Below are 22,103 nucleotides of genomic sequence, written 5' to 3' on the forward strand. Positions count from 1 at the left end.
TTAATTTCAATAACGGTTTGACTTTTTTTCATCCAATTCATAGAATCAAAGTAGTTTTACAAGTTCATTTTCAAGAAAGCAGCAGTGTGAATTCTGTTAAAATATTCAACATTGGAGATAAAATATTTTGGTTTTGCAATGATAAAAATATGAAATACTAATTTTGTTACAGTGTTATGGTAAAAACAACAATCTTCTAGTAAAAAACCTATTGACCAAGAAATGTACTTAGAATTTCTTGTGGCACACAAATTTAATAATTTCTCTGAAATAAACTGTAGTCAGAATTTGTAAATATGTACAGAGATAGAAAAACTTAACTATAATCTTTGTGTGTATATTATGAAGTTGATGTTGCATTAAAACACAATTCAACATGAATTTATTTGTGCTTCCTCTTTTCTGACATCATCAATTGGATTTTAGCAATGTTTAAACATTTCAGGAATTACTTGAAAATCAATTTAAGTGTTCTACAATGATATTGAACTCTTCTAATAACCAAGGTCTTTAAATTTTGGTTGCATTCTATTCAAAATCATAAAAATCTTTAATCAATTTATTCCAGATATGAAAGAGAAGAAACTTTCACCTTCTTAATATTTAATGAACTGCAATTACTCAAAACAAAGCTTGACAGGGAAATCTCGAAATTTATTCCTATAAAAGTAACAGTGGATTTGAGTAAATTAATTGTGAGAGTTCAAGTAGGATACAGGATTTAATATTAAAATTCTATAGCTTTATAATATTTAAACTTTGGAAAGCATATGTTCATGGAGATCTTTTAATTTTTATCAATTGTATTTTACTCTGTGAAGGAATGGAATTGAAAAGAACATAATTTTAATATCTAAATTTGGTGAAATATTCAGAACAATCCTTAAGACACATTTTTAAGAAGTACTGCCATGTAAAAATATTCGTTGAAGGCAGTGCTCTGAATGAATATAAGCAAAAAGACAATGTAAGCAGTGTTGAAGGGAGATATAAACTGTTTTGGAATCATATTATTTCACTTACCACAGTCAAGCCTCTTCAAAGTTTTATTGCAACTTTAGGTATGTGAGACTTTATACTTTTCCTTATTTCTGAGAACAACTTTTAGTTTCTATTAGTGTCAGCAGAAATAATCCTAACCATGATAAGTGATATACATAGTTTTCTTATTATGATATCTGAATAAGGAAGGCTATTTTCATTAGTTGCCTAAACCATTACTATTAGAATTAGGATTTTATTCCACTTTTCCTCAATCACCAAAATTACAGAACCTGCCCATTAAGCGTCACCCAATTTTCTAATCTCCACACAACCTCAACCAATCACCACCTTCCTATTTTCAACTTCCATTATGTTGTTCTGATTTTAATAACGTCTCTCCAATTCATCATCCACACATCTTTAGATTTCTTTGAAGAAAATTTGCTATTATGGGTTTGCTTAGAAACTCTGTGCTTCCCACATCCTTTAGGATGAAATCCAACATTCTTGGGATGTTTACAAGGACCTTCACATTCTTAGTTCCTGCGTGGTTTTCAAGGGAAATCTTTCAATATGCTCCTTCCTTTCCACTGTGCTTCATCCTCCATGCATAGCCTCTATCCCAATGCCACAAATTCGTTTGCACTTCTCAACCAGCTGGATTTTTTGAGATATAAATATTTTCACATGTCTTCTCCCCCTCCTGGATTCTACTTTTCTAACTTATTAATTTGAATATTTTAAAGGTACAGTGTAATACTACTGGCATCTTAAAAGTTTTTTTCTTAAAAGTGAGATAAACTCTCATCTGATCTACAATACTTTGTAAATATTATTAGAACATCATTCATATTGATTCAATATTAATTTTTTATTTGTCATTTTCTTCCAGTAATAGAGATGGACCTTAAGTGACCATGCTTAACTCACCAGTGTAGCCCCACTACCTGAGACCATGACAGATGCAGAGATGCTTATTATCTACTTGAGGAAAGAAAGTTTAAATAACTGAACAGTCTTTGGATGAATTATTTATATTTTATTAAAATTCTCATATTTTGTGATGCTTTTTTTCTTATAAAACAGTGCTCTGCTTCTGTAAGCTGCAAATCATCTTCAAAGCACAATGTTTCTCAGAATTATATAACCTAAAGAATAACCATTTCCATATCCCACAAATATTCATGCATGCTTTCCTATAGTGGAATTAGCCCAGAACCAAATACCATACTGAGAGCATCATTAATGTAGATTGGTCAGTTTTACAAATGGACTACGGTGTATTTGCTAACATACTACAGGGTAGCATCAAGGTAATTAAAACTGAATCTATTAAAATAAATTGAGTGAAGCCTGGGCTGCACCATTCTTGCGTCTACATAATTTCTTTTTATTCACTAGTCAAGCAGAAAATATGGCAATCATCCATGAGTTTATTAGTTTTCTATGCTGCTGTAACAAATTACCCGAAACTTGATAGTTTAAAGCAATACAAATTTATTATCCTATAATTCTGATGGTCAGAAATCCAAAATGAGTCTCAAGGTTTACATCAAGGTACCAGTAGAGCTGTGTTCCTTCTGGAGACTCTAGGGGAGAATTCCTTTCCTTGCTTTTTCCAGCTCCTAGAGGTCATCCACATCCTTAGCTCATTGCCTCCTTTCTCCACTTTCAAAGACAGCAACATATGGCTGAGTGCTTCCCACATTCATTGCTCTGGTTCTCTTTTCTGCCTCCTTTTTGCACTTTTAAGAACTCTTGTGATTACACTGGGTTCACCCAGATAATCCAAAATAATCTCCTTATTTTTAGGTCAGCAACCTTAATTTCACCTGCAACTTTAATTCCATTTTCTGGGTAAACTAACTATTACCGGTTCCAGATTACGGCATGGACACCATTCAGGGGCTATTGTTCTTTCCATTACAATGGAAATACGCAGGAGCTATGTGGTTCTAGCTTATCTGAAATCATGATAAAATCCCCCTGTAGCATCTGCACAGAACAACTGGATTCTAACAAATACATTGGGCATTGTATAAATGGTCAGACTGGATATAATGAGGCTGGGCTTACATTATGAAGATTTTAAAACTGTTTCCTCCCTACTGTCTCTTTTTTTTTTTTTTTTTATCTCTTTCTTCCTGAAATATTTACTAAAGACTACTATGTGTTAGGCCCTGTGATGGTTGAGCATAAAATGACAAAATAACCCCAAATTCCCATGATTGGAGAGCTCACAGTACAATATATCAATTGACAATCAAAGTGAACTGTTGGAGGTTTATAAAAAAAATGTTTAGGCAAGGTTTTAAAAAGCATATACTATGGAATATTTATCCTCAAAGTTGCTCCCTAAAAAGTTTAAAGACAAGTACATCAGGAAATGCTCTATTACATAACCTTCCCCATCCTCTACCCAACTTCCTTAGTCTCATCACCAGAGGTTTACAATGCACATAAGCAAATTGCAAAAGTTAAGAATTCCCGCAATAGAGAAATCTGTTTGCTAAGTTAACCCTTCACAACTTGTTTGCTATACAGCAATAGATAATTGAAAGATATACCTCAAAAAATGAATAGAAATTTGGCAGGTATTCCTGATATAAGAAATACCATGTGCAAAGGGACATAAATGAGTATGGCATGTTCCAGTAACAAGTAGCCCAGTGTGACTGAAATACTGGGTACAGAAGGAGAAGTAATGACCTTCAGGGACACAGAGGTAAATAGGGCACAAGCAGTATTGGTTTTTAGACTAGCATAACACTTTAATTAAATCATCCTGAATATATCCTGCTGTGCCATTTGGTCTGCTCTCAATTTTCCTTCTTTCTCCTGATAAAAGCCCTCTTTTTTCTTTCCTTTGGGGAACCATTCCCTTGCCAATCTCAATGTACATGTTTTGGGTGATGCAGACTTATATGAATACTCTCAAAAACAGAAGAATGCACAATCATAAGAGGTACGTGTTTGACCAGTCAAATTATCTCATCCTTCTGGCTCCAGTCTGGCTGAGGGACAAACTCATGATTCAAGCTGAGTATCTGGGTTAATCTTGGAAATTTTGCTTAGGTTACCACAGATGCTAAATTGCTAAAAAGCAGACCTGGGACTGCAAGGAAGAATTAAGCAAAAGTAAGAAATTAGGCTAAAAACTGGAAATAAATAGAATCCTATGGAATCCTAGATTCAGATCTGTTACACTGTCCAATTTTAAAAATATGTATTTTTTTCATTTAATCTGATTTTGGGTTGAGTTTCTCTCACTTACAACCAAAAGGTTCTATATTAATAAAGAGAAATGTAAGTGTTAAAATACGCACATATGATTGGTTGAGTTCTAGAAGGTAACTCTGGCCTTAGTAAAAAGGGAATAGCAAAAAATGGGCAGAAATTGCAGACAAGAGGTAATGAGGACTTTCCCAACCTGAATGTGAAGTAAGGAATTTAATTTTCAGTCTTTCCTTCACAGTGAGGAACTAAAGAGCACAAAGGAGAATGGGAACATAACTGAATTGTCGAGGAGTCTAAGTATGTAATAATTCACACTTAAATCAGTTGTTACTCATTTTATTCATTCCACAAATACTGATCTCTAACTCTGTTTGACCATGGATTCTCAATCCTGCTGCCTATTAAAACAGATTTCTTAAGCCTATTAGCACTTTTTTAAGGATCGCCAGGGAATTTCTTTTTGCAGCTATGACTACACCTTGATAAGTATAGAAATTGTACAATAATGTCTTTAAAACATTGATTCACTAGCTCCGCCACATAGACTTTCTTATTCAGTAAGATTGGAGCAAGGGAGAGAATCAATATTTTCCAAAACACATTATATAATAACTTCTACCTACCAGCTGAGCACTTCTGAATTCCTGAATCTGTCTTAAGCGAGATACCAATAAATCATCAATTTCAGATCTGTCAGCTCAAAAGGATCCTGTCCTGCTTCTGTAGATGCAGTAGCAAGGAAGTGGAAGGGATCATGGGAATTTTTATGTCCATTAACCAGTCCTCTTTTGGATTGGTCTACTTTATGCAACAAAGCATAGGCTTACAGGTACTCCCTTCCTAGATCCTTAACAATTTAGATACCAACCAGAATAGAAGCCCCTATTTTAGTTAATTAATTAGGTCCTGGCAGCTTATTTTGTTTGTACCAAGAACTCCCATATTGAGAAAGGGCCTAGTTTTAAAAAGCCAAAAAAAAAAAAAGAGAAAAATTTCCCAGCAAGATGACCACTGTGACTGAAGCAGAATCAAAGAAAAAGAAAATCAAGAAATTAGAACAAAGAGTCAGCAGAGGGTTGGACTGTGTAGGGTCTCACAGGTTTAAGATCTCTGTCTTTATTTCTAGGGTAATGAGACACCATTGAAGAACTTTCCCTACAAACATAACTCCATCTTACTTTTCTTAAGATCATTCTAGCTGTTCAGTTTAGAAGACAAAATAGGGCAAAGAATAGAAACATAGTGACTAGGTAGAAGGCAATTACAGTAATTTGTACAAGAGATGATGATGATAGTAGGTTTGTCCACAGTGAGAGCAGGGGACATAACTAGAATTGGCCAGATTCTGGATATGTTTTTAGGGTAGAGTCAACAGACTTTGCTAATTGATGGAATATGTGGCATAAGAATATAAGAGACAGGAGTTAAGTATGACCCCAGAGTTTGAGAATCATGTAGATAAAATGATGATTCTATAATTAATTGAAATAGGGAAGACTGGAAGAGGGGCAGGTTTTAGGTTGAGAGATTAGAATCTAATTTTTAAGTTTGAGATTTCTCTTTGAAATACAAGCAAATATATTGACTTTTTAGTTGATATATGACTCAAAAGTCCAGCAGTCAGATCTGGGCTTAGCATATTAAAACTTAAGACTGATGAGCATATAGGTGGTATTTAAGGCACAGGAATGGATGAAACCACCATGGGAGGGAGTGTAGATGAATCCAAGAGAGGTTTAAAGACTGATTCCTTAGGCAATCCCTTATTAAGACACAGAGATAAAGAGAAGCCAGCAAATAAGATTGAGAAGACTGCCTTCAACAAAGCAAGAGGTAATCACTAAAATGTAGGGCCCTGAAATATAAGTGAAGAAATGGTGTCATGGAGGAAAGACTGGTCATCATGTCCTAACTGCTGGTGACATATCAAATATGGATGAGGACTGGGATTTGTCCCTGTGTCTTTAGAAAGATATTTGTCAGCCATTACCTTAACAAGAGCCATTTTGGAAGACTGTTTAGGGCTTCAACCTGGCTGAAGTGAATTTAAGAAAGGATGAGAAAGGAGAAATTTGAGACAATGAGTAGAAAACTCCTCTGAGGAATTTTTCTGTGAAGGAAAGTAGAAAAATGGACATGTAATTAGAAGATACTATAAAGTATAGAGAGATTTCTTTATTTTTTAATTGAGAAACGTGCTTTTTTTTTTTTTAAATTATACACAAACTACTAGAGCAGATACCAAGAGGGTTATGGAGTTTGTGCTCTGGAATAAGAACATTCAAACAAAGATACTTACGAAAATAAATACTTGCTTAACTAATAAAGGATACAGCTGTACTCATCTGTATAGTGAACTAGAAAGAGGGAATGGCAATGTTAGCATTCCAGATAGCTCCCCAGACCCAGTCATTTCCCAAACCCCCTGGAGACTCTTGTAGGCTGTTGACCCTGATGACTACAAACTAGATAAAGTCGATTCACTCTGGGAAACTCACTATGGATAATCTCTGTAAACTAGGTTTTACGGGTGTTCATTACTTGAGTTTATGTGGAACATCTACCAGTCAATATCCAGAGCTAACTGTTCCTGTTTCATTCCTCAGCTATCAAAAAAAGAAAGTAAAAAAACTGTCTTAACACTCAGATAAATTCATAGATAGAAAGCTCATAGAAAATTTTCACCTTTTGGGTGTTTCCACTGGATGAAATATTAATGAATATTAAGCTGCTTAAATAATACATTCTCAGATGTGGTACTTTCTATAGTATAACTAGGGGATGGTTCATTTCCCAAACAGACCACATGTACCTATGAAATGTAAGGTTCTGGGGAAAACTTAGATGAGTAAGATGCTTCAAGGTCTAATGGGATGAGATCAAAGGGCTTATTTATTTATTTATTTATTTATTTATTTATTTATTTATTTGTATTTTCAGGAAGCAGTGACTAAATATACACGTTAAAACACAAAGTTCAAAGTGAAGCCATGCTGATAATACATACCTTTGATATGATGTGATTAAAATGGCACTTTAGTTCTGTGGTCTTCCTCTCAAAAACACATGACCCTAATATAATCATGGTAAAGACATCAGACAAATCCTACTGAGCACTGAGAGGAGTCTAGTAAATACATGACCAGCACTCCTCAAACTCTGAAGGTCATCAAACACAAGGAAAGTCTTAGAAACTGTCACAGCTAAGATAAGCCTAAGGAAACATGACAAGTGTAACATGGTATCCTAGACAGAATGCTGGAACAGAAGGCAAAAACTAAGAAAATCTGAATAAAGTGTAGACCTCAGCTAATAATGATGTATCAACACTGGTTCACTAATTGTAGCAAATGTGCCGTACTAATACAAGATGATAACAATAGGGAAAAATGTGTTTAGAGTATATGGAAACTCTCCACATTATCTTTGCAGTTTTTCTGTAAATCTAAATTATTCTAAAATTTTTAAAAAGTTATTTATTTTTTTTTAAAGGACAGTCAGTTAAATTTGAATTGGGATAAACAAGTGCTTTTTAGTATAAATTTGCCTTTGCAATATTTAGGGCATATTTACACTAAAACAATTTTTTGTCATTTATTTATATTTCAGTTTTAACTAGGTGGCCTGTATTTTATCTGGCAATCTATGTTTGGAATAGTTGCATCTCAAAATAATGTTTGTCTTCTTCAAGTTCTTCCTTCAGTATTCCTCACTGCCTCTAGAACCAAAACCTGAGTCAGTTTTAATATAACCTAAAGCAGGGAGATGTGAACTTTGCCCCAGGAAGAAACAGCTCATTGAAGGAGTTACAGGACCTGAGAAACACGTACCAGCATGAACCAAGGTGACATGCAGATGGTGCTGAACTGGTGGGGCTATGTTATGGACAGGGAAGAATTTACTGATACCATTTAAACCAGTTATGATTTAGGATTTAGTATTATGTCAAGAACAACCAGAGAGGCTTCTAATGTTAATCAGTATAGTTCTTTAAAACTTAAATAGGACAATGGCTTAGTCGTGGTGAATGTTCCAAACTCCTCTGGCAAAGTATGGTAGTGGGGCTGTTAGAAATGGTTTACTATGTAAGACTAAAGAATCTGTTACTTAAACATTTTATCCAGAGAATGCCGAGAGTAGAGGCTCTCAAACTTCAATGTGCATCCAAAAAACCCTGGAATTTTGTTACAATGCAAATTCTCAGTCAATATATCTGGGTCAAGCATGAGATTGTTCTGCTGTGTGGACACCACACTTCTAGTATCAAGGGCCTAACGCTGTGAAATACAGTGTGCAGGGGAAACCAGCACATGTGAGAAGCCTGGTGCTGGCTATCCTCTGAAGGCTGTGGTTGACAGTGAGAGATGCTGCCATGTAACCAGTATGGCTAATATTATGGGGATGGTAAGATCCCACGATGACAGACTACAGCTGTCAACACTTAATCAACAACCAACCAAAGCAAAAATAAAATTTCCCTAACTTGTAGGAATCTAGGTTGATAGCTAATAGATAATGACAAAATATACAGGCACTCAATTATTGTGTTGCTTAATTTGTATAATCCCCCCCCCCAAAAAAAAAGAGAGAGGAAAAAAGATAAAGAGAGGAAGGGAGGGAGGAAGGAAGAGAGACGGGGGGTAGGGAGAAAGGCAAAGAAAAAGAATGTGAAAGCACGTTTAAGGACACGTGTGAATATATACATATTGCCACAAAATTAAAAATCTGCACTTCACTTTTTTGATCCCAATTTATCTTTCTTCAAGATAGAAAATGATATGTTGATATCATTCTCTATTATGGCACTAATTTAGTAATAAACAATTTCTAAAGACTTTGGTGGCAGAAATGTGTCTTCATTATATGTAGATATTTAATTCTACCCATTCCTTGACTTCCTCCTTTATTCTCAGTGTCTTGACTTATCTATGCTAAAATACGCAAATACAAAATAGAGATCCCCCTGTGGATTCTCCGTCACACAGAGCTTAATTCATGAAATGGTATGTGATTTTTTTAATAAAGTGGAATTTATTCAGTATGAATGTTACTTTTTTCCTTTTTATTGAAGTATAACATACATAATGAAAAGGATGCATATCCTAAGTGTGCAACACAATGAATTTTCACAAAGTAAAACACATTTCTATAATCAGAACCTGAATCAAGAAACAGAACATCATCTGCATCCTAAAAGTCACCCTCACGCCCCATCTCCCTGTTACTAACCACATGAGTAACTGCTATCTTGACTTCAAAGGGGAATAAATAATGTGCCGCCTTTTTCAGTTGTATGTGAATGGAATCACGTATATGTACTACTCTTGTGTCTGGCTTTTTCCCTCAACATATTGTTTATGACATTCATCTGTTCTGCTGCATGTAGGTGCAGTTCATTTGCTCTCATTATTGTATAATATTTCATTGTATTTATCTTTTCTATTATTGATGGTTGTTTCCGTTATCAACCTATTACAAGCAATGCTGCCATAAACATCCTTGTACAGTATTTTTGGCAAACATAACTATGCAGTTCTGTTGGGTATATGCTAGGAAATGGAACTGCTGCATCCTAAGTTATGAGCTAGTTGAGTTTTAGTGTATACTGACAAAGCATTTTCTAAAGTGGCTGTCTCAATTTATACTCTCACCAGAAAAGTATGAAGATTCCATTTGCTTCACATCATTACTTAACATTTGGAATTGTCAAACTATTTTATTCATTTTAGTCATTCTGGTGGTTTCAATTTGCATTTCCATGATGGCATATAAAGTTTAGCACATTTTCCTAAGTTTATTGGCCATTTGGATATTTTTAAAGGAAATGTCTGTTCAAATCTTTGTGCACTTTTGGTGGGAATGCAAAGTAGCACAGCTGCTATGGAAACAATACGAAGTTTCCTCAAAAAATTAAAAGCAGCACTACCATATGACCCAGCAATCTCACATCTGGGTATTTATGCAAAATAATTGAAATTAGATATTAGCACTCCCATGTTTATTATAGTACTATTCACAATAGCCTAGATGTAGAAACAAACTTAATGTCCATCAACAGATACAATGGTATAGTGTTTAGCCTTAAAAAAAAGAATGAAATTCTGCAGCATGGGACAATCTTGAGGACTTAATGCTAAGTGATATAAGTCAGTCACAGGAAGACAAATACTGCATGATTCCACTTACATGAGAAATCTAAAATAGTCAAATTCACACAATTAGAGAGTAGAATGGTAGCTGCCAGGAGTTAGGGGGAAGGGTAAGTGGGGAGTTACTAATTAATGGGCATAATTTCAATTAGCATGATGAGTAAGTTCTAGAGATCTGCTATAAATCATCACACCTATAACCAACAATACTGTGTTGTACACTTACAAATGTGTTGAAAATGCATTCAGTTCTTACCAAAATAAAATTAAAAAAACAAAAAAATCTATTTTTCTATTGTTTATCTTACCTAAAGTTTTTTATATATTCTAAATATTTTTGACAGACATATGCATAAAAATATTTTATACCATTTGAGTCTACATTTCACACTCTTAATCATGTTTTCGAATTTCAATGTAAGTTATCAAGTTTTCTCTTAGTATGAATAACTTCTGTTCTTGTTTAAGAAATCTTTGACATCTTTAAGGTAATAAAGGTATTTTCATAATTTTTCTAGAAGTTGTATTGTTTTTCTTACACATTTACATTTAGTCTTGGTTCTTACATATAGTTCAAGGAACAGGATACTATTTATTATTTCTGTATGAATATCCAGTCAACCCCACACTATTTATCAAAAAGACTGTTCTTTTCCCACTGAAGGGCAGTGTTTCCTTTGTAAAAATTAGGTAACCACAGAAATGTAAGTGAGTCTATTCCTGGATTTTCTCTATAGTTCCATTGGTCAATATATCTATCTCTATGCCAATTCCACAGTCTTAATTACAATAGTGTTATGTACCACAGGCCTCAATATGATATTAATCTAGCTTCTTTATTATTCTTTGATTTTTACATTAGTTATTATGTGTTCTTTGCATTTCTCTGTAAATTTTAGATTCAGTTTCTTAATTTTCACCCACACATGCTTGCTTGCACACATATGGACAGCCATGCACACACACAATCCTACAGGTAATTTTTATTTTAAATGCATTTAATCTATGGGTCAGTTTGGGAAGTGTATATATACATATACACACACACACACACACACACACACACATACATATACATATACATACACACCCACATGAAATTTTGAGTCTTCCAATCTGTATATGTGGAATGTCTCTCCATTTTTGAAGTTAACTGTGGCATAAATATTTACATACAATAAAGTGCATCCATTTAAAGTGTACAGCTAAGTTTGACAGAAATGTATATACCCATGAAGCTACCACCACAATCAAGATACATAAAATCTCTATTCCCTTCCAAAGACCCTCACATTCCTTTGCAGTCTGTTCCTCCCTCTGTTCCCTTCTTCAGGCAACAACTGATCAATTTCTTGTAACCAGAAATTACTGTGCATTTACCACACTATTAAATGCGTAGAAACACACTGTATGTACCTCTATGTACTCAGCTTCTTTCACTCAGAGTAATGATTTTGAGATTCATCCCTGTTGTGTGTATCAGGTAGTTTATATCTATGTGCATTATTCCACTGTATGGAATTAATACAATTTTTTAAAAAATTCATTCACCTGCTAATAGGAATTCTGGTTGTTTCCAATTTGGGTCTATCCTGGACAAGTTTCTGTAAACATTCTTGCACAACTCTGTGTGAACATATGTTCATTTTTTTCAATAAATACTTAGAAGTAGAATCTCTGGGTTGTGATAGATACATATTTGTTTTTGAGAAATCACCAAAGAGTTTTCCAAAGTGGTTATGTCATTTTACAGTCAAGTAGAATGCAAAAGTTCTTGCCCTCTATATCTTTACATAAACAATTTTTATATTTTACCTGGCTTTCATGTTTTTATTGGCTATAGTACAATCTGCCTACTATACAAGCAATAGATTATTTAACTTAATCTTCACAAAATAAACTGATGTAGACAATCTATTTTAACATTTGATGAAACTCTTGTATGTACAATTTGAGCTGAGTGCCTAAATGTTCATAGCTAGTCGGTGGTGCAGTTGGGATTTGAATTCATATGTTACTACTAGGGTTTGATATCTCTTATTACAGCATGTCTTTTTTTAAAATACAGTCTTTAGTAAGAATAAAGATTTAAGGATTTAATTTTGAGGAAACACTGTAATATTATTTAATTTTTCCCTACTGTACTGTCAGAGAGGCAAAGTAGCATTCTGCCTAAGAGAAGCTCAGTTTCCGGGTTCGCATCTTGGCTTAGCTGTTTATTAGATATATACACTTGCACAATCTTTTAAGACTCAATTTCCTTACATTTTAAATGATTGTAATAATAGGCCTTCCCTTACAGGGCTGTTGTGACAATGCAATGTGATTAATGAAGGTAAATGCCTATTTTAGTTCCTTACATATAGGAAAAACCAATAAGCATTGCTTCCTGTAATACCCTAGTGCTATGTGAGCAAATAAATCAATAAACAGAAAGAATAATTAAATCAAATGATAGTAAAAATGAGAAAAAAAATCTCTTGAAAAACTACTTCATTTAAAAAAAGGTACAAGATTTTGGACTCTCTTAAATATTAACAGTAATACCAAAATACATAATTATATTCAGTTTAAGTAATCCTTTATAAAATTTAAATTTTAGCACGCTCTCCCTCTGAGAATAAGAGCTGTAACTGCTACATAATCCTAGATTTGCAACTGGGCATATTTCTCATTCAATGGAGAGAGCCGTATGCAGCATAAAGACAGAGAGGAGAAAGCTCACCCAGGACATGGTGAACAGTACTTAATTGACATTGTAAAAGTACGTGAAACAAGCGTCACCTGAAATGAAATTTTTTCCTTTCTGAGGTAGTTTGCATTGGATTTCTATGTTCACCTAATACACAGATTCAGTATTTCTCTGTACAATTAATATCTCTCTTCTGAGATCCTTTTTCTCATTTTTCATTTAGCTATGAATTCCTTATCACATTGTACCAAAGATGTAGGATTATCACTCAAAAGGAAAAAATCAATGGAGAAAAAATGAATACTTCATTTGCTTTGTGGTAGAATTTCAGGCACGCATTTCCCAACCAAAATGTTGGGCACAGCAAGGCATACAGCTAGTCACTGGGCCGGCAGATCAGGCCCCACCTCGTCCTGTCACTTCATGCCTCTTCTCTATTCCAGCAAATTTTCTTAAAATATTGTTCATTATCACATTCATTAGAATGTTTCTGTTTGAGGAATATTTCAAATACCTTCTTGGTGGCATCTTAGGTGGGAAATTAGAAAGGGAAAGTTTCGATGCTGTTTGGTAGAGAAGTCATAGGAGATAGTAACAAAATCATGTGTTCTCCATCAGACAGATCTGAGCTCCAAAGGGTGGGACTTATTTTTGTCTTTTCTATTTTATTTACCAAGGCACTCTTAAAGCCAAGAACAGTGATTGGAATGTACTAGGCATTCAATAAATTTTTGTTGAGTAAATAAATGCCTACTGTGTTTCATTGGGCAAATTACTTGACCTTTCAAAATGTGTTTCCTCCAAATGTGAGACTTGCAGGATTCATTAGAAATTGTCTGGGGAAAAAAAATATGTGAATACTAAAATGAAATCCATGGCAGACAGACAAAAAAAGTTATACATATGTTTTGAAGTTTGATTACAGCAGTTAGATTTTTAAAACTGGTGCAGGGCTGAGGGTGAGGGGAACCAGAGACTCTGGTGCAGAGTAACAAGATTTCGTGAGGACTGTGCTTCTTGACCTACTTCTTGAATAAGGGTTTCAACGAGTGAGAGGATCTGGCTTGTAAGAACAGAACAGAAACGATGTATCGGCCAGGAGATCTCACGTGTAAGAGCCTCAAAGCATAGGCAGGGATCTAACCCCGTATTTGATTTATCAACCTTCAGAAATAATACCGTTACACTTTTGGATAATATTTCTGGGTAGATATTGGCAATTGTTTTGTCTATGTCCAGTATCTGCCAGCTTCAATTAAAGTCCATTTCTAGGATTTGTAGGACTAGAAGGGGAAAGACAATTTTTTGAATTATTGACAGTCCTGTAAGCTTCTGTGCTCATGTCTATGGCCTCTAATGTACTAAAGAAATAAGAATTAACCTGAATCCTGCTTCTTTGTTTTTCTGTGTTAGCATCTATACACCACAAGCAAATGTTTAGAAAGAATTAATTTGGTATCTCTCTCTAGAACTATAGCATTATTCTTGCTGCATGCATCCTTTGTGTGGTCTAATTTTTTACAGTCCAGGCCAATAGGACAATGATGCTTATAACATAACTCTACGCTCTGAGATAAATAATTTAATTATTTGCTGAAATACATAAAACTGACATCTAGCTTCTAGGTTTTCATTAAAAGGGGAGATCCTTCTTTATATTATTTTCTCTGAAATGTAGTTTGGTATAAATGTAGTTGATTCAGCTTTCTTGAACGAGTGATAGCATGCTATATTTTTTCCTTTCCAAATAAATTAATTTATGACAATTATTTAAAATGTGTTTGTTACAAGCAGCACACGCTTGAGTCTTGATTTTATATATAACCTGGCAATCTCTGTCTTCTAATTGATGTGCTGAGATCATTTATATACAAGGCAACTATTGATGTGATTAGTTTTAAGTCTATTATCTTGCTATTTGCTTTCTATTTCCCCCTACTGTTCTTAATACCCCTTTTCTATTTGATGATTCCATTTTATCTCTTTTGTTGGCTTATTATTTACAACCTTGTAGTTTTTGTATTAGTGTTATTCTAAGATTTATAGTATACATCTTTATCTCAGTACACTTACTTCAAGCAATGTTATACCACTTTATGCAAGGGAATAAACATTAAATTTTGTACAATTTAATTTCTCCCCTCCTAACTTGCATGGTTTTTTAAAAAGACATTTTACTTAATACATGTTACAAACCTCACACTGTATTTTTACCTTATTTGTTTTAAAAGTCACTTATTTTTAAAGAGATTTCAATTGTAATTAAAAAATAATATATTTACCTACATAGTTAACACTTCTGGCATTCTTTACTCATTTGTGATGCTCCATAGTTCCATCTATTACTATTTTCCTCTCACCTAAAGACTTCTTTTAAAATTTTATGACATGCAGGTTTACTGCTGCTGAAGTCTTCTGTATGTCTGAGAAAGTCATTTTTCACCTTCATTTTTAAAAACTACTTTCTCTAGGTACAGAATTCTAGGTTAACAGGTTTTATTTCCTTTCAGAATTTGAAGATGTTGCTCTGCTGTCTTCCCACTTGCATGCTTTCTGCTGAGACTCAGTCATCATCACCTGTGTTCCTGTCTTTTTGCTCCGGCTGCTTTTAAAATATTCTCTTTATTACTGGTTGTGAGCCATTTGATTATACTGCATCTTTCAAGTAGTTTTATTCATGTTTCTGGTACTTGAAGTACTTTGGATTTCTTAGATTTGTGAGTTACAGTGTTCACCAAATTAAAACATTTCTGGTCATGATTTCTCAAATGTTTATTTTGTCCCCGTCTCCCCTCTCCCTTGGGGACTCCAATTACATATATATGAAGTTGCTTGAAGTTCTTTCATAGCTCACTGATGGTATCATTTTTTTTCAGTTTTTTCCCTCTATGTTCCATCTTTAATGGTTTCTTTTGTCATGCCTTCAAGTTCATGGATATTTTTCTACAAACTAATTAGCTATTAATCTCATCCACTGTAGTTCTCACCTCAGACATTTTAATTTTCATCTCTAGAAGGTCTTTTTGATTCTTTTTTATATCTTCCATATCTCTACTTAACTTTTTGCACAGCTGGAAATTATTACCTGTTTTACTATCCATGTCTGCCAACCCTAACATCTATGTTATTTCTGAGTCATTTTTTAATTATAATTCTTCTTCTTATGGTTTGTCTTTCCCTATACCTATCTAGTATTCTTTAATCAACTGCCAAACATGGTGAATTTTACCTTTTTGGGTGCTAAGTGTCTATATTCCTGCAAATATTTCTAAACTTTGTTCTGTGACATGATTAAGTTACTCACATACAATTTGATCTTTTTATGTTTGTTTTAAGATTTGTTGAGTGGGACGAAAGCAGTGCTGGTCTAGAACTAATCATACTCCACTAATGGGGTAAGGACCTTCTTAGGACTCTACCTGATGCGCCACTGAGCATGACGTGTTTTTTTGTTTGTTTTTCTAAAGGGAACAAGCACTGTCACCAGCCTTTTTTGTGCACAGGTAAGTACTGCCTCTAACTCTCAGAAAGTCTTTCTCACTCTTCGATAATTCATCAAATGCATGTGTGAATCAGAACTCAGATGAGTATCTGAGAAGGATCTAACAGTAATACCTGAAATTCTCTCTTTTTGGAGTTCTCTTTAGTGTAGGACTATGTTCTGTGAGCTATAGCTTTCTCCCTCTGTCTCTCTGAACCCTGATTCCAGTCTCTTCAGAGAATCTACCTGCTTTTCTTCCTGAATTTCCCTCCTTGCAACCCAGCCTGTAAACTTTCTGAAGACAGTACAATAATAAATTGGGACAACAGTTAGGTGTCTTAGTCTGCTCAGGCTGCTGTAACAAAGTAACATAGACTAGGTGGCTTATAAACCACAGAAACTTATTCCTCACATGGCAGGAGTAAGGGAGCTCCATGGGGCCCTTTTTATATGGACACTAATCCCATTTATGAGGTTTTTACCCTCATGAACTAATCACTCTTGAAGTCATCACCTTCAAATATCATCACACTGAAGACTAGGTTTCAACATATGACTCGGGGGAGAATCCAAACATTCATCCTATAGCACACATTATACCATGTAGCCCTTCTTCACAGCATGAATTAAGATTGCAATTTGGCATTTATTTGGGCATTGATTTGGTATTTGCCACACACTAGACTCTAAACTCCATGACTGCAAAATTCTTACCTATTATCAGTCACCATTTTATAATCCGCAACTAATACAGTTCTTCATGTGTAGTAGATATAAATAACAGTCTTAAATGAATTGGCTTAACATGCTTTTACATCTGTATTCTCTTTTTGGAAGTTAGGGCTGAACATTTCACAATAAGACCAGCTCCTCTTTATCCTGAAGGGAAATTAAGCCCCCACGAATGGTTTAAACTCCCCTATGACAATGAAATGCTGTGCCTCTTGCCCAATTTTACAGATATTTAGAGGAAAGTTTCTTTAAAAAAATTATATCTTGCAAATGAGTTAATTATTTTTGTTTGGATTGTAGTAATTCTGCAATTGTAGATTAATTGGTTCCATCTGCTCTGTGATTTTCCAATTAACAGGTAATAGCTTTCAAAAGTCAGTTCATTTCTAACATGTGTAGGAATGTATTTAAGATGGTAATTTTTCCCCTTAATGCTCTCTGTTGCTTTTTTTTTTCTTTTCTTTTCTTTTCAAGTCCTGAGGCAAATGGCACATTCTTCCTCTGTTAGCTGAGGCCTTTCCAAGACAAACCTTCCTGAACAGGGTTATAAACTTCTTTCTTTGCCATTGGTGTTCTGGGTTCATTTATTATTTGCTGCTGTTCCTAGTGCTGATTAATGATGGTAATTTTTAAGACTAGAGGTGTTTTATTATTTTTTTAATTTAAAAAACTGATTGACTGATTAACTTTCTTCCAGCAGAGCTTTCATATTAATAGAGATTCCTGACTGCACAATACCTACCATAACTGGATTAGGGGAACAGGAGTGAAAGAGGGAGCTTCCAAAATTGAGCATAAATATTCAAGTCTATCTCTTACTAGAAAGCTGACCTTGGATATTACATTACCTAATTGTAGGCCTTATGAAACACTGAAAGTTTTTGGAGTATTTCCTTTCTTCCAGTTCATCATAAATACCATCATCTAAGTCAAACAATTTTTAGAAACTCCAGGGCATAATTAAATGATTTTGCTAAATAGTGACTGTAACATGTAATAAGGAAACTGGTCAAGCAGTCAAAAACTTTCAGTAGGATGGAGGCTTCCTCTGAAAAACAAAAACAATGTACGCTAAAGGATGAGAACACAGACTATGAAGTTATATTGTTTTACTTATTTACTTATTTACTCATTCATTCAACAAATAACTTTTTAGTATTTACCATGTGCGAGGAACTATTCTAGGTAGTTGGCATACATACCTCAATGAATAAATCAGTCACAAATACCTGTTCCCTTATAAAGCTTTCATTTCATTATAGGTAAGATAAACAAAACAGAAAATAAATAAGTAAATTAGAGATTTCCACTTCAGGCCATAATGGAGTAACAGAGACTGGATTTAGTTTCCTGCTTAAATAAAAACAAAAAACAGAAAAGCAGGCAAAATATATGAAATCAAGGGTTTTCAGACATTGGACAACAGGCAGAACAAAACTGTGATAACTGAGAGAAAACCAAACAAGGTTAGCCCATGTTTTCCCAAACTAAATGTACAGAAACAGTTTCCAGATCACAGTGAAGAGATGAAGACTTCAAACAGACCTGAGGATTCAGAGGGTAGGAGTGCTCAGAGGATAAGACGGCTAGCATTTGGGGGGCAGAGTATTGTACATGAGGAAGAGACAGAGGGGGATGGTTGGAGAGCCTCCTGGAGGGCCCCTTAATCTCTGGCTGAGTACTGATTTGTATATGCATGAGAGAAACTACCCAATACAGTGAAAGGAAAACCAGGGAGCAGTAGACCAAAAAATTTCAAATGCTAACATAGCTATGAATAGGTCATGTTTCTTCCAGCCTTGTGGGAAAACTCTGCAGTTCATGAGGCAGGGGGTAGACTTCAGATGTGTAACAGTTTCATAATGAGGCTAAATTAATCTTAGAAAAAAGCTTGCTCTGCACTTGTTCTAACAAATTTTAAAAGCAAGACTCAAAAAGATAAAACTGATTCCAAATAACTTAATTGTGTGTCCTCAAAAGGCCCACCATTATTTAAAGAAATACAGCAAAATCTAGCACTCAGTAACATAAAATTTTTAATGTTTGGCATCCAATTAAAAATAATCAGGCATCCAAATGAACAGAAAAATCTGAAACTTAACCAGAAGAAAATCAATCAAAATATATCTAGAAAGTATAGATATGATAGAATTTGCAGGCAAATGTGTCAAAACAGCTATTATAAATATCTGCATATGTTCAGTAAAATATAAAAATGACAATGAAAGAAATGAAAAAGTTAACAAAAAACCACACTGAGAAATAAATTTCTGAAACTGAGAAATAAATATCTGATATGAAAAATGCACTGAAGGAGAGGTAATGACAAATTTCAATGCTGTAGAAGAAAACATATAGCTATGAAAACAATTAAAAATAGAGCATAGAGTTAAAAATAAAAGACTGAAACAAAATTAAAATCTAATTCTGGTTGAAACAAAATAAAAATCTACCTCTGGTATAATATCAAGTGGTTAAATATGTGGAATTGGGGTCCCAGAAAAGAGAAAGAAGACCAGGAAAAAATATTTGAATAAATAATGATTAAAAACCTTCCCAAATTTCATAAAAGCACAAACCACAAAGACAAGAAGGTTAATGAAACACAAGCTATATGAACATAGTGAAAACAACCCAGGGCAGAAAATGGACAACCCTCAATCAGATGACATGACCAAAAACCAGGAAGATAGTATTGTCATGTTTGACCGGTCTTTCAGCACTCAAGATTTGTCTAGGTGCCCAGCTCATACCATACTGTTAATAGAGCATAGTTGCCAATGGCATCACAAGTTGAAATAAGTTTTGAGCAGGAAGCTGCAGCTGAGAACAGTGGTTTTCATTGTCAAAATCCTGAAGTTGGCCTCTTTGAGAAAAAGCACATGAGAATGGTGTCTAAATCGTTAACCCTGGGCTCCCTGAACCACAGGAGAAAGTGAACTATGAGGGCTCGCAGCTGAAGGCAGGGAATCCGGGAAGGTGGGAGGAATGGTTGTCACTGCTGAGAAGAAAGACCTCAGAGTTCTTCAGTTCTCCAGCCTAGCAGCGGCTGGGTAGATCACACTCATATGTTAGAATAACCTAGACTATAACCTAGAACAGAAGCCTACTTTTAGCATTTCAAATTACTTTAAAAGAGCAGAAGGAGTAATTTTAGCATAGATCAGAATAGTGACAATAATGTACCACCGACAGCATCACTAGTGACTTCAGATGGGAGTGTCAGGCAATTTGTTTCCTGAATCGAGAGGCTGGGCCTACAGATTGGTATTCACATGCCCCTGGATCTCACATGGAAAACCTGCCCAATGAACTTACAGATTCCATTCTGTTAGGCCTATGAAAGAAATGGTGGGCCGCCATGAACTGTCTGGGTTCTGTTTCTCTTGGTCTGGTTTAAATCTCCACTATTCCGTCCCCAGGGTTAAGGATGGATTCCTGAAGAGGAGGGAGGAGCCAGTAACATTTTACAGTATCACCTCAATGCTATTTGTAAGAACTGTCAGGAACTCACAGATCCTAAAAACTCTGCTGCTTCCTGGTGATGATGAATGGGGTCACATCCTCATTAGAACATGGTCATCCGTGCCATGCTGGCGTTCCACCTACAATGAGGGCATCTGTTGGTGTTCTGTCAAAGTGCAAGAAGGCCTTATCAGGGGTCAACGTCTTAGTCGCAGAGGGAGCTCAGAAGAGTGCCTGCAAAATGTGCTACAAGACTTTTCTGATGCTGACAGTTTAAAAGGAACACATGCATATTTACACAGGTGAAAATCCCTTTGCCCACTTAACAAGGCAAGAAGTTGATATAAAAGTCTAAGACCGCCCGTCTGTGCTGGTAGAGCAGCAACCTTCCAGGTTCTTCTCTCTAACTCTGCACTCTGAGGTGATGCTGACGCTAGCCAGCTGTAGGCTAGAAACAAGACTCATCTGGTAGAGAGCTACTGGCGTAGGGTTTGCAGCTTCAGGCTGCACAGTAGCTTTTGCACTTGTGCTGTTGCATTTCTAAGTTCAGACTTTGGTAAAAGGACACAATTCCTGAAACCAAATCAAATTCTCTTGGGGTTGTGGGTTCGTCACCAGTTGTGGCTTCTGGCCAGCAGAAGTCCCACCGAAACGGAATGAATTACTCAAGATTCTGTGGAAAAGTCAAGAGAGCGAGAGGGAGTTGGGAGCCATCTCCACGAGCCTCTCAAATGCCCCCACATTTATTGTGTACAATCAAAGGAGAAATCACTGACAGTTGTGTGATGGAATGCAGGAATTTAGGGAAAGACAGGGTGGGATCTAGACTGTAGAGTCTGGCTAAGGTCAGAAGACCCTTTATGTTTTGGTAAGTCATGTTTCTGATGACATCAGCAAGCCTTACAGCTTATCAGGGCGGAACATCTGAGAAGCTGCTGCTTAACATTTTTCTTGGACTCAAGGCGGCTGTGCCTGTCTTAGGTTGCCCCCCTCTGGAGGTCTTACCCGTCAGTGGCTAACCAGCCTTCTCACCTCTGAGTCTGCAGCTTTTTATAACTTGTTTACCATTCCAGCCCAAGGCTCATTCCTTTGGGGGCCTACAGTTTACCTTTAGGGAAGTCATGGGAAGAGGGGAGCAAGATACATTCTTATAGATATGTTAAAGCAGACCACCAGCCCAGCCAGTTCCTTGCTTTGGGGATAGAAGACTATTTAACAGCAGGCACGCCTAGCGTTTATAGCCAAGGGCCTGGGTCGTTGCTTTGCAAGGAGCAGAGTGCTATCTAAAACCTCAACTATGCAAGCAAGGCAGTTACTAAGCACATTTGCTCTTCTTTAAGGAGACAAGCGGCTGGGGTCTGTT

This window comes from Camelus ferus, chromosome 10, assembly GCF_009834535.1.
Source record: "Camelus ferus isolate YT-003-E chromosome 10, BCGSAC_Cfer_1.0, whole genome shotgun sequence".
Taxonomy (NCBI): domain Eukaryota; kingdom Metazoa; phylum Chordata; class Mammalia; order Artiodactyla; family Camelidae; genus Camelus; species Camelus ferus.